This window comes from Nymphaea colorata, chromosome 11 (assembly GCF_008831285.2).
Source record: "Nymphaea colorata isolate Beijing-Zhang1983 chromosome 11, ASM883128v2, whole genome shotgun sequence".
NCBI lineage: Eukaryota > Viridiplantae > Streptophyta > Magnoliopsida > Nymphaeales > Nymphaeaceae > Nymphaea > Nymphaea colorata.
In genome coordinates, this window is record NC_045148.1 from 22,099,617 (window position 1) to 22,113,564 (window position 13,948).

The 13,948-nt window shown below is 38.0% G+C and overlaps 1 long non-coding RNA gene across 1 annotated transcript; it reads left to right on the top strand.

Moving 5' to 3' along the window:
• Positions 1 to 9,992: 9,992 nt before the first annotated feature.
• LOC126410571 (uncharacterized) lies at positions 9,993 to 11,918 on the top strand. Its single transcript, XR_007574800.1, has 3 exons — positions 9,993 to 10,248; positions 11,195 to 11,470; positions 11,585 to 11,918. It is a non-coding gene; the product is annotated as an uncharacterized LOC126410571 (long non-coding RNA).
• The last annotated feature ends 2,030 nt before the right edge of the window (positions 11,919 to 13,948 follow it).

Here is a 13,948-nt window from a genome sequence, read left to right on the forward strand (position 1 = left end):
GCTAGCCAAGCTACGCCTGCAGCTGGCCATGCTAGGCTTACAGCCCCACAAAACAAGCCATGTGGCTGGCCTGAAGCACATTTTTAGGTCTGTTGTCTGCCACTCAGCTAGGCCTAGCTTGCTGGGTGCTTGGGAATAGCTTGCCCTTGGCACAGTCAAATTGTCGCTCAATTTTTTGAACAATGTTAACCATATTAGGGAATTATGTAATTTGAAGCCAATAATAACTAATTAATAACTAATTATACTAAAAAAAAGACTAAAATGTCATTGGATCTTTTTCATCTATAAATAATCATTCGTTTCTACCTTCTAATACATCATCAACCCCTTCGAGCCCTCTCTCTTTGTAAATACATTTTCATTTCTACCTTCTAATATGCCTGACAACCCCTTGAAGTCTTCCCTCTCCTACTCCAAGCTTTCTTCTTATCCTCTTTTCACTTTAATATCTCTCTTCAGTGCTTCCTCATTTTCAATCTTGCGTATTTCTTCTTCTTCAATTTTTATAATCGGGGAACTCATTGGAGTCCTCATTTGATGACCTTATTTGGTAGTGGAAGCAAAGAAGTGATTTATTCTTCGACTTTATCAAGGTATGTTGATCTTTTCTATTTTTTTTGACTTTTTGATTTCATGTCAAGCCAATGAATCCATAGAGATGGATTCGGAGAGAGAAGGATTTTTCTTAAAGCTTTGGAAGTATGAACAATGCAAGTTTATCTTTTTAATTCTCTCTTTCTCTATTTTCTTAAAAATCTGTCTTTTCAACTTTCTCCTTTTTTGAAACTATCTCTTTTTTTTTAATTCTCTCTCTTTTAAATGTCTTTCTCTCTCCCACTCTTTCTTTTAGGTTGCTCTCTCTTTAACCTCTCCAATTTTTACTTTCCTCTTCATTTTGCTCTTTCTTTCAATCTCTATCTTTTCCTTTTTTGAACTTCCCTCTCTCACTCATTTTACTTCTTTCTTTGTTTTTTGTGTTCTCCCTCTTCTTTAACTAATCTCTCATTTTCCCTCTCTTTTTTTTTTCTAGTTTTCTTCTCTCTTTTATTAATCTCTCTTGTTAATGTCTCTCTCTTTAAATCTTTCTCTTTTGGACTGATTACTATACTTTAAGCTCCTAGCTTAAATCCAAAGATATGTTGACAAAGAAAGGGTGTGATGTAAATGGAGACATGGCTACTGATGAACATTACACATGCCATTTTATATTGAGCAAATATTAAGATAAGTTGGACCCATAACCTATTGTAAATTAAGAGGCCCTGTGCGCCCAAATTTAAATATGGAGCAGATATTTGAATCTTGTGGAATGCATCAGGGATCCACTCCCACCAAAAAAAAAAAAATACTGATGGCTAGAAGGAAACCCATCAGTAAAAATTCGGTTGACGAGTTAACGACGGTGACAATGAAAAGCGTCATGTTGATTGATGACATGTCCATAGGCATCTGTAAAGACTAGATATTTACCAACTATTATGGGAACCATCAGTATTGAAATGAGTATCACTAACGTCCAATGAGAACCATCACTGCTTATTGAATCACTAATGTTCGATTCCACTGTCACTAATGGTGGGTCTTCCCATAAACATGTAGACAACCCATTGTTTACTGAGTTATCTTGAGCACATCAATAAATATACAACTTTTACGAACCGCGTATCAATGCCATCAGTATTTAACTAGGTGACATTGTTTCTTCTGTCTGTATGTTTAAAAGCTTAGTCACACTCATGATATATCTTCCTTTATGACTGATGGTTTTTCGTCTTCCATCAATCAACACTTATCCTTATTTTTCTGTTGCAATCAGGGGCGAATCCAAGGGAGAGCTCACAGCAAAAAAAAAAAAACATGTAAATTTTAGAAAATTTCACTTGTCCTATATACAAATTTTGGAGAAGTCAAAATTTAGAAACTTTACTTCGACCCCCTTCATGAAAAAAATTTTGGTTCCACCCCTGGTTGCAATCCCCATTCGATTTTCCTCTGTTTGTCATCCATAGCTTCCCCCAAATCTGTGTTGCTTGCCACTAACAACCATTGAACCTACCTTTTATCAGCCACGGTAGACCACCATTGAATACTAAGTGTGAAACCTTCACAATTTCCTACCGGAAGCACAAGCAAGAATCAACTCGAAGCACAAAATGCAGCATTAAGAAAACAAGTCAATACTATACAAGAAAAAATAGTTGTACTTGAGGAAAAATGTGCACCATATGATGAAGTTAAATTAAAGTGTCTGAGCTCGAGACAACTTGTGTGAAGGTCCCCAAGGTAGATACTAAATGTACAAAGGTAGATATGCTCGTAGATAGTGTAAATCAAATTATAGCTTCACTTGTGGGATCATTCGGTTAAGTTTCAAATATATTTTCTATTAAAATCATGCATACCATTTCTTGTAACATATTTTACTTGTTCTATGCAACTTTGCCGGCTGATTTACGCCATTGATAAGTATAGATGAAATTTGAACTCTAGATTATTGGACTTCGTTTCATGTTTTGAATATTATTACCAACACCATTGGAACATCTAAGATGGGCTACATGTATCAAAAAAATTGTTAAGACTTATTCATACAAATGTACTTATTATTAAGGATAATATCCATTCATTTGTCTGTTAATCAATAATATGTTCTGTATAATACATTGATTGCATTTTGTTCTGTTATTGATATCGTGCAATGTTTTTTTGTATTGCTATTTTCCAGGTTGTACATGATATAGTATAATATAAAACATATTACAACCTTTTACTGACAGGTATCTCACATCAGTAAAAGTGCAATCTAGCGTCCATAAAATAGCTATTACTGACAGGAAGCAATTGTCAATATTAAATATTAATTTTTTCTGGTGGGTATTTCCGTTAGTAAAAAGTGCACTGACGGTAGCCAGTCGTTACTATGTCTGGTATAGTGTAGTGACGGCTGTGGGCATGTCAGTAAATCCTCAGCAATACAAGATGGCCACGATTTTCAGTGTAAGTGCACAAATGACTGACTGATGTAAGCAAGCGTCGCTACCCCATGCAATACAGTAACAGAAACAGCCATTAGTATAATTTGACATCTACTGAAAGTCTAGTGGACCCCGTCATTGAAATATTTAGTAGCACAATCTACACTCATGGATCCTGACATCCATCAATAAAAGTATTAATGGTGGTCTAGACATTTTTAACTGACGTTTTTTTAAATGTCAATATTGTTTTCTTTTTTATGAACCAAGCCTTAGGATGCCAATAAATTGGATTTGGACCATATGTATCGTTTTATAATGTCCAGTTACCGATGCAAACTGACCAGCAGTAGGCTCCCATGTTTTATTAAGAATGGGATGAAATTGAAAACTATACACAAACTATAAATGTCAGATTTATTGGATATGGTCCACGTATTTCAAAACGAATTCAAATGTGACAACGTTTCAATCTAACTTTTCTGTCACTGACCCCCAACTCTTCCAATGATTTAATTCCTAACACTGTTGCCCATGATGGCCAACTTAGCAGCCATACTGTTCGCAGCTTTCCATAATTTGTGTCCGAATACCACGCAGGCCTATCTCCTGTATAACCCCAAATTTCCAACCTCTCTTTGCCATGTGGAGGTTTCAAAGTCTCCAGCAAACCCTTCTGTTCAGAAGCACTACCAACTTTATCATCCTCTCGCATCTCGAAGTCAAATTTCACCTTAATTAGTTCATGCTTCTCCTTAAGCTCTGCTTATTAGTTCATGCTTCTCCTTAAGCTCTGCTTTCTGTGCATCAATTACTTTCACCCTTCCCCCACCCAAACCTTCTATTGACAATTCCCGCTTTAGTTTATTCAAGTCTTTTATTTCCTTAATATTACATCCTCTTGTATCCCCCTTGTCAGAGCATACCATAAACCTATGCAAGGTTCACAAATTAGAAAGCTTCTCCAAGCCTTCAGCTACAAATTCCAATCCTCTGCATCTTTCAGGCCAAGATACCTCAAGTTGCACACTTCGCCTATTTCCTTGGGCAACTCTCCAATTCTTATACTACTTAAATCCAATGTTTGCAGGTTACAGAGTCTGCCGATTGAACTGGGCAACCGTCTCACATGAGAGTGGCTTAGATCCAAATATTTTAGAAGTGCAAGGTCTTCAATGGACTTTGGCAGCTCATCGATCTGACATTCCCTCAATGACAACATCCTCAACTACTTGAAATTGGCTAAGTCTTTAGTATAAACCAAAGGCAACTCACTTGTCAATATTGTGCGCAATTTATTTGCTGCTCTTGAGGCATTATGCTTTTGCACTTCTGCATTGTCGACACCAAGTAATGACAGATGGTGGGTGTGCTCATTAGCAGAGGCATGACTATATTCCTTTCCACCTATATATAAGGCAAGGTCATGCAAAATGTCATGTAATTTGAGATCCTTATATTCAGTTTCTTCAATCATGAACCGATTTATCAAGTCACTAATCCATTGGTTAGCAGTCACTTCCACATCAATGGCTTTCTTTTGGTCAATCAATCCATGTGCCATCCATTGCATGACCAATCTATCCATTTTTATCTCATGATCCTTTGGATAAATGCAGCAATATACAAAACAACTCTTCAAATAATGTGCCAAGTCATCGTAGCCCAGCATGAGACCAGGAAGAATGCTGCCACATATTTCAGAGGATGATGATGTTGAGGCAGGCATCTTCCATTCCCAGATCTCACTCTTCTCATTGGTTTCCCAGTCATCTTTCGTCATCATTTTCCTACTGTCTGAACAACAAGTGGCAACCCACCACATTTCGCCACTATTTTCTCCCCAATACGTTTCAAATGGTGACTCTCTAATTCATGTTCTTGTTTCTTTGCCACACACAGAAACATGCTCCAACTTTCATCGAAAGACATTTGTGGCAATTTATGAATTTTAGCACCAATCGGTTGGGAGACTTCTACCTTTCTATTGGTGATCAAAATCTTGCTTTCCTTTGCACCTCCCAACAGGATGGCTGCTAAGTCTCCCCACAACCATCTAATTCACATACATCATCTAAGACCAATAAGAACTTGCTCTTTGACAGCTTACTCTGTAATCGTTTGCACAAATCACTCAAGGAAGTGGTACCCTTAAGTTCTCTGACCGATTCCTTGCATATCTTTTTAATCAAACCCATATGATTTGGCTTCTCTGAAACACAAACCCACCACCTGCGGTTCCCAAACTGTTCTTTGACTTCATTAAAAACCATTTTTGCAATAGTTGTTTTCCCAATCCCACCTTGACCTACAATGGATACAATAGAAACACCATCTTTTCCGAGCGCACTACTCTCTTTGAAGCCATCAAACAAGAGTTCTTTTACTTTCTCTTCATCATCTGGCCTACCCGTGGGTGGTTGTGCAGTACCTATGAGATGGGTTATCTCTCGAGAATGTTCATGTTCAGCACTGGGTGGTTGTGCAGTACCTATGAGATGGGTTATCTCTCGAGAATGTTCATGTTCACCACCAATAGGAACCTCACTCTTAACTTTTGGTGTTGTGTTGTGCAAATCCACCATTTTCTTATGTTGTTCCATTTCATTAAGCCTTTGGTTGACCTTTTTAATTTCATTCCCAAGTTGGTAAGATGCAGATACATGTTCCTTAAGGCAAGATCACAGAGTGGTCCAGGGCTTCCTTACCTTGTCCCTTTTGCAAAGTGCAATTGTGGTTTGGTATCGTTCAATGATGTCCTGGGCATCATTGAAAACATCCTTCAGCTGTCCCTCCAGATCTCTGTTGTGCGCATTGCTAAAAAAGGGCTTGTGATATGTGACTTTGAGGGCCTTCTGAAAGCATCTGAACTTCTCCTAGAGCACCTCAAGATCATCTTTGGCATTCAAGATGAGATCCAACTTTTCTTACAACAAGCTGGCTACAGCCCCAACAGAGTAGAAATAGGTGTTTGCACAAGGGTGTCGATTACTGTTGTCATCTCCTCTGTTCTTTTTTTCTTGGTAGAAGAAAGAGCTAGCAGAGGAAGACAACTAGAAATCTGAAAATGGAAGGAGAGGAAGGTGAAGGAAGGCCAAACAAATTTGGGTCCACCACTACTTAAATCTGAAAATGGAAGGAGAAGGAAGACAATGGAAGTGCTCTACAGGCTGGCAAGGTCCGTGATTGGTGCTAAATAAATCCATAAAAATTCCTGAACCCCAAACTTCTACATCACCTACACTTCCTCTTTCTCACGTTTGTGGGATTTATAATTGTATTATGTAAAAAGTTTGGATGCATGATTTTTTTTTTCAAAATCCAAAATTTTGTTTAGCCCATCCAAGTTTCATGACCTGACCATTGACTAGAAGTACAACTTGTTCCTGCCACGAGGGAATGCCATCAACCTTGCCAAACTCAAGTATTGTGAAGAGACAAAGATGATGATGTCCCCATGATGACCATTACAAAGTGTTTCATATTTAGACTTATGATCAGGATGTCTGGGGCTCATACTAATCCAGTTCAGCTGTTGTCATTCAACATGCTCTGTTTGACAGAACAGCGAGCTCAGAATGGGATGTGAAAGGTCATTCTAACAATAGCAACAGAGCATGATCAAGTGGAACTAGCCAAGCAAGGTTGGCTCAGACCAATTACATAGCCAGGGCTAGGTGTTGTTACTAGTCTTTTCAGCTATTTCCTTTCAAGTGGGCGTTCTTGATTTCATGCATAGAAGACTTCAGTTGAGGGTTTAAAACAAGTGACGCAAGAAGCAAATCCAACAATATCCCCAAAAGAAAAAAATTGTTCTTCCAATCAAACTGTCATTTTCACAAAGTGGTGAAATGTACAGTTCATTAAGTACCTCTGTGGGTCTCTCTCTCTCTCTCTCTCTCTCTCTCTCTCTCTCTCTCTCTATATATATATATATATATATATATATATATATATATAGATCCAGCGATATTAAAAAAACAGTAAATCTCGACCCCATCTGCAATCTGCTTGCCGACATATAATGACAGCAGTTGTAGAAATTGGAGCAAAAGAAGAGAGAAAAGCTTCATCTTTGGATGCTTTCTGATAGGTGCGTAGAAGGTCAGACTTTCACTCCCAGAAGTTTATCTTGATCTAATGAAGGATGCTGGGAGGTAGGCTCCCCACGATTTATTAATAAGGAATCATATGTACACGACAGAAGTTTATCCTGATCAAATTTAGTGTTTTCTTCTACAAAAAAAGTACAAGTATCAGCAATTAAGAAAGATAAACATTATAGGCTAAATGCACTCATGAAGGGTATACAAGTACGAATGGTATTAAAATGAAGACAAAACAATTCCTAAATGGAGTCCCAACCAGTGAAAATGGTGTCAATTACATATTGTGGTTCATACGGATGTTGACAAATTCAATTTTTTTCTTTTCATTTTTGTCCACTTGTGTGTGGCTTAGCCAGCCATATTTAGATCCCTTGTATTTTATTTTCCTCTTGAAATCCCAATCAAGGAATCAAGAACAAATTGATAGTGGTCCCTCCTTTTTTTTAGACAGTGATTCATTTTTTTGTAAGAAATTACAAATTTTGGTTCAAACATAAAAATAGCAATAATTTCAAAAATATGTCATAGTGTTATAGGAGAAATTACGGCCGTGGTGAGAATATAATGTACATGATGGGTATTATATAAAAATGTAAATCAAATTCTTGAGAGATCGGTGAGTCCTTATGGTCTCTTATCCATCAAATATGTAGTTTATAGCTAGAATATTTCTTCTTTTTCTTCTTTCAATGGAACCTGATTAGTTAAATTTAAATTTGATTCCACAAGGTATAGTAGCTAAATTGCATTTGAAGTCTGTTTGTAATAATCCTATACAAAATTGACCAATTGCAATTCATTCTGTCCCCACATATAGAGAAAGCCCCAAGTGGTGTAGCATAGTTGCCCGGACTGACAAGACAACGAAAGTTCACTGTTAGTTCATTTATTATGGGTGCTACTACTAGGGACTGCAAAAGATGGATGCGTGGCACTTTAGTTGACATGTACTCTACTCTCCACCCAGAACCGGGTTAAAGGAAAAAAGGAAAGGGCTTCAGCCTCCTCAGGGTATTCATATAAACTAAAGCAAAAAATACAGTTGTGAGATGAATTTAATCCAAACCATAAATGAGTAAAGAAAACACGGTGACAAGAGCATCATTTTCATCAGGATAGACCAAGAGTATTCGTATAAAATAAAGCAAAAAAAGGTAGTTGTGATATGAATTTAATCCATAATATCCACCAGTAAAAGAGACAAAGTGACCAGAACATCATTTTCTTTATGATAGACAAAGGGTATTCATACAAACTAAAGCAAAAAAAAAAAAAAAAAGACAGTTATGAAATGAATTTAATCCAAAGCATCCAGCAGTCAAAAAGACAGTGATAACAGAATAATTTTATTTACAATAGACCCAGAAGAATGGCTGCAAGGTGCATGACAATGACACTGGGCTGCTTAATTGGATGCTGGCTTTAAGCACAAAAAGAGTGCACTGCTCATTCATTGAAGAAGAAGCCCTTATGACCCTTCTCTCTCTCTCTCTCTCTCCCTCTGTGTGTGTGTGTGTGTGTTCATTCCATATGGTGACTTCAACTGATTTGGTGACATAAATTCCTTTTATTGCTGGAACATTGCCTAATTTCCATCTTTTGCCTGTCTGTGCAATTTATGGAGCAAGTTTTCTTAGCTTAACAACAAATGCATGGCGTGAAGCAGCAACCACAGTACTTTATATCTATTTCTTCAAACTTCAAAATTCCATCTGACATTTCCTAATTTATTTTCTTCTACTTTACTCCGTATGTGTCAATGTATGCACGCATGCATCTGTGTATGTGTGTGTGTGAGAAAAAGAGAGAGAGAGAGTGAGAGAAAAAGAGGAAACAATTGAGTGACCAAAAAGGAGTCCACCCATGAGGAATGAGATTCCTTCACCAAAGAAATATTGTCTCAGAGACCCTAACCACCTAGAAGTTCTGGCTGGATGACAAGGACCCTGCACCTTGCTTTTGCACATGGCTGCCATGTTACTTTTTGCCAAGCACTTTTCATGTTGACATGACACCCCTCAACTTTTTCCCCACTCTTTGTATCTTAAACTTCTTCTATATTCAACATTAATGGCACAACAAGGTTTAAATCCCAAGACAATAATAGATGGTAGAATTTCACTTTCTATTTCTAGCTGAAAACAAGTCCTTCACCTCATTCCTCACACTAATTTTGAAGTTCTTGACGTCATCTTCATTCCTACGTTCAGTTAGCTGGTACCACAATTTTTTTGAAGCAGAAAGCACTCTCTTGCTTGGGAATCAAGAGCAAACATTTCTTTAGGTGTAACAAACGTTATTAGACATTACTGTTAGTTGGTTGAATCAGTTCATGTGATTGAACCACATTCCCATTGTGTTCTCAACTTATACATGTTGTGCCACTTTATTACACACACACACACACAGACACATATATATAAATATATAAAATATGAGAAATAGTAACTAGCATTGGGGTCAAATGGCAGTCCATCCATTAGCAATCACTTTCTTGACCAAGAGTAGTACACCTAATTAAAGGTACAACATACAATTCTTGATTGATATTCAAATTTGGTCATCCGGAATAAGGGGACACCAATTTTTAGCTCTACCTGGGTGCGTCAATTTTGCCTTTGCACCCGCGTCGACGCGACGCGGGTGCGGATGCGGATGCACCACCGGTAGGCACCAAATTGGGTCAAACAAGAGTCTGGTGCGGTCAGCCGCACCAGACCAAAACCGTCCTTTTCTGATTCGCACCCGACTCGCGTTTGACGCGAGTCGGGTGCGGTCAAAGAAATAAGTCTATTTCGTCCACGTTTTAGGTGTTTTTTATTATTTTTAAAAGCTAAAAGTTTTAAGTTTAACATAACAATCGACCCGAGGACCTCCCCGTCTCCCCCTTTTTCGTCCCTCTTCTTCAGTTCCTCTTCTTCGACCTTCAGGCGATAGGCAGGGCTTCAATCTTCATCCCCTTCTTCTACCTTCTGGCTTCTGCCCTTCTTCCTGACTCGGCGACTCCCTTCTTCTTCTTCGTTCCTTGACTCCTTCTTCTTCGTCGCATTGGTGGAGGGCTGGAGGCTGGGGCCGCCATCCTCTTCTTCGTCGCATTGGGTGGAGCCGGCGTTTCTTCTTCGTCCCTTCTTCTCACTTCTCAGTTCTTCTTTGTGTTACTGGTAAGTAGACTAGCAATCTCTCTTGCCCACTCTCCCTCTCCCAGTTTTCTCATTTCTGTTTCAAGAATGGTGTATTTGGGTTTTCTCGTTTGGTCTGATTCTCTCTCTTTTTTTTTCTCATTTTTGGGTTTTCTTCTTCTTCGTTCGTTTCTAGTTGGGGAGGTGATTCTTTTTCCCCAATACTGTCTGTGTGTATACTCACACACATATCTGCTCAACTCTCCCACCGCCACTCTGCCTTCCCTTCTTTTTACCCTGTCTGCATATGTGTGTTTGTGTTTGCGGGTGTCTATGTCTATCTGTATTCACATGTATATCAGTGTGCATAAACCACAACTCAGATTGAACTGGTTGACAGGGAAATCCCAAGCATTTGAACCGCCCTTCTTACACGAACTGGTTGAACCACAACTCAGATTAGCTTGAAGTTACAGTTAGGGATCATGTGGAACATGATCAAGTCCATAAACTACCACCTTACCTTGTGAAATAGGCACACAGACAAACAGAAAGAAGAGGAGCAGGTAGAGCTCTGTTGGCAAGCAGTCTTCATTCGGGGGGGGGGGGTGGTTGGCCTAGGATAAACCATATCACGCTTCTTCTCTGAGAACATGCAAGATTGTAAATGCTACAGATTTGGTATGAGGGGTTTCATATTGGATTTATGGTATTAATACAATTATTTAAATTTTAGTATGAAATTGAAATCCCTATTCAGAAAATGAATAACCATTAACATCTGTCGAATTTGAACTTGACTATGACTGTCTTTGATAGAAAATTGAAGAATAAGTACAATAGTGCATGAGGTTGGAACTAGAAAACCCCAAGTAATAAAGATTTGACCTGCCGGTCTACCATATGTTTCATGATTAAATATAACGAAGACAAAAAGTCAAAAACTTAATATGACAGAGAGCTTAAGGGCATTTTCATCTCCTTATAGACAGGTGAACAAAATACATGACCAAATAAGAGAAGATGGTCACATGAGTCCTTTTGATTGGTGGGTGTCCTATGGATCAGAAATGCCCGTGCTTCATAAACTTGCTTTGAGATTACTATCACAACCTGTTACATCATCGTGTTGTGAAAAAAATTGGAGCATATATGGTCATATATACAACATTAAAAGGAACAGGCTCACTAGCCAACGTGCAGAGGACTTGGTTTATGTGCATTCCAATTGGCGTCTTCTTTCAAGAAAAGAAAATGAATACAGGTATTTCAATATTAGAATGTCTTGTTTTGCTCAATTTGTTATGTTGTATTAGTTTTTTTATATTTTTGTGGTACATATTTTTAATTGTTTAATTTTTGTCTTTAATAAATGCAGATGTGGATCATCGCAATATTGGATGTAAATCAAGATGAATTTGATTTTGATGGAGAACGCAACTTATATGTTGCTAACATGGATTTTTCTGATCCTGTTATTCTCTATGAGGCATTTGATGATGATGATATCGTTCCAAGCATTCAAGAAAATCAACATATTGGTGGAAGTGGAAGTGCAACGTAACTTTGGTTTATGAATGATGATGTAATATCTAATATGTATTGATGTATGAACTATGAAGGCGTTTGATGATGAAGAATATGTATTGATGACTCTATGAACTGTGTTTTCTGTGAACTCAAAACTAGAGTACATTTTTTGTTGAATGTTGAATTGATGATATATATTTCTTGTTGAATGTTGAATTGATGATATATATTTCTTGTTGAATGTTGAATTGATGATATATATTTCTTGTTGAATGTTGAATTGACGATATATATTTGTTGTTGAATTTTGAATTGATTATTGATAATGATATCATGATTAGCAAATTGCAATTTTGATCTTGTTATTTAACAAATTTTGTGGTTTATATTATTATATTTTAAAAATATAAAATACTCTCACCGCACCGCCGCACCTAAATTTTTTGAGATGTGCCGCACCGGCACTCGCACCCCGCACTCAGGTGACATAGTCTTAAGGACTCATATCACTGCACACCAGATATCAGCTTAACAACAGTTAATTTCCCATGTGCCACATGCCCAATTCTACCTGCAAATATGGAAAAAGTGGTCACTCAGTTTGTGTGCATACCTCAGGTGGGAACATTAAAAATTCTTTTACAATTATGAACAAAGTAAATAAGCACCTTTTTCACCCAAAGTAAATCTTCCCTCCTACATTTTCTCTTTTTTAGGTTGGGTATCTTTCTTACTGCAAATACATGAAAAGATAAAAGATTTATCTCAAGAAGAGAAAGGAACTGCAACTAAACAGAAAGATGCAGATCTGAAATGAGTGCAGTTGGTACACCCTTTTGACTTCAGGGAGGGTGCATGCACTGCATTTTTGGGACCTGTGGTTATAGCATTCCTGCCTACTGGGGTTCAGGCAAGGTAAACACCGTGGCTGTTAGGGGTATCAATCATTTTTAATAGTCAGAATTAATTCCGTGGCTGTTGCATAGAACAAACAAAGCAGATTTTTGCTTTTCCCAGTGATGATGACCAACCTATTCCATTCATGTAAATGACCATGGCCGTTGTGTAAATGCACAAGCTGCAGACCGTTACAGCTGCTCACCGGATGAAGGAAATCGTGAAGATCATGCGAGCTCAATGAATGAAAAAAATTATGAAGATCATGACAAATCAAACAAAAAGGCAACTAAAAATTGGAGTTTTAAATCAAGGAAGAACACCTCAAGAGGCAGGGAATCTAGGCAAGAAAAGTGGCAACATATCCTCATCAAGGGAGAAAGAAATGATTATAGAAACTAGAAATTTAAGGAAGGATTGTTTGAATTTTAAACAAATCTGTAACAATCCCTCCAAGAAACATGTATAAATTGTCTCATCAAGGGAACCTCATATCCATCATTTTTCTTGGTGTGAGAGACAGAGGACGTAGGATTCTTTTTAATCCAAACCACTTAAATTGGGATGGAAATTCCTTGAGCAACTGCCAAACCTCATTGAGTTAAGGTTGGATCCAGACTCAGCAGTACTGCTGCCATCACCATTGCCATCGGAGGTATCAACATTTCTACCCTCCCTCAAGTCTCTGTCTTTGAGTGACATGAATGTTTATGAGGTCAAATTGGGAAGGGTGCCTCAGTGCTTGTAGTGTCTCTCCCAACTGGAGACATTGTACCTAAACTATTTCTATGAGGACATCAGCTTGGGAGGCCACTGGCAATGCCTCCCAAAACTGAGAAACCTAGAGCTTCAATACTTCCCCAATCTGAAGTCTCTGGTGGACATTACTACCCACCAAAATGAAAATGATGCAGTAGAAACAACATGTCCCATGGTAGTAAATGAACAGATCACCTGCCTCTCGAAGATTGAAAAGTTGGTAATTTACTTTTGTCCAGCACTCCATCTGCCACAGGAACTCAGGGACCATCTTTGGGGAAAGGTTATCCATCCTAGGCTAAAGTGGTTGAGGTGCTGTTATATCATGTTACGGAACCTTTTCTGTTTCGTTGGCTGAAGCCTTCAGTATTTACATATGTCCTGCACTTGATCTGCCGCAGGAGTTAAGATGCCGTCTTGGAGGAAAGGTAACAATTATTCGATATGTTTTAGTGTTTAAAATCGGTGACGGATTGTAACTATATATTTTTTTGTCAAGTATGAATCTCTTGCATTTCGTCGGCTCTTTTTTTCTCTCCGTTGTTTGATTTAGGTC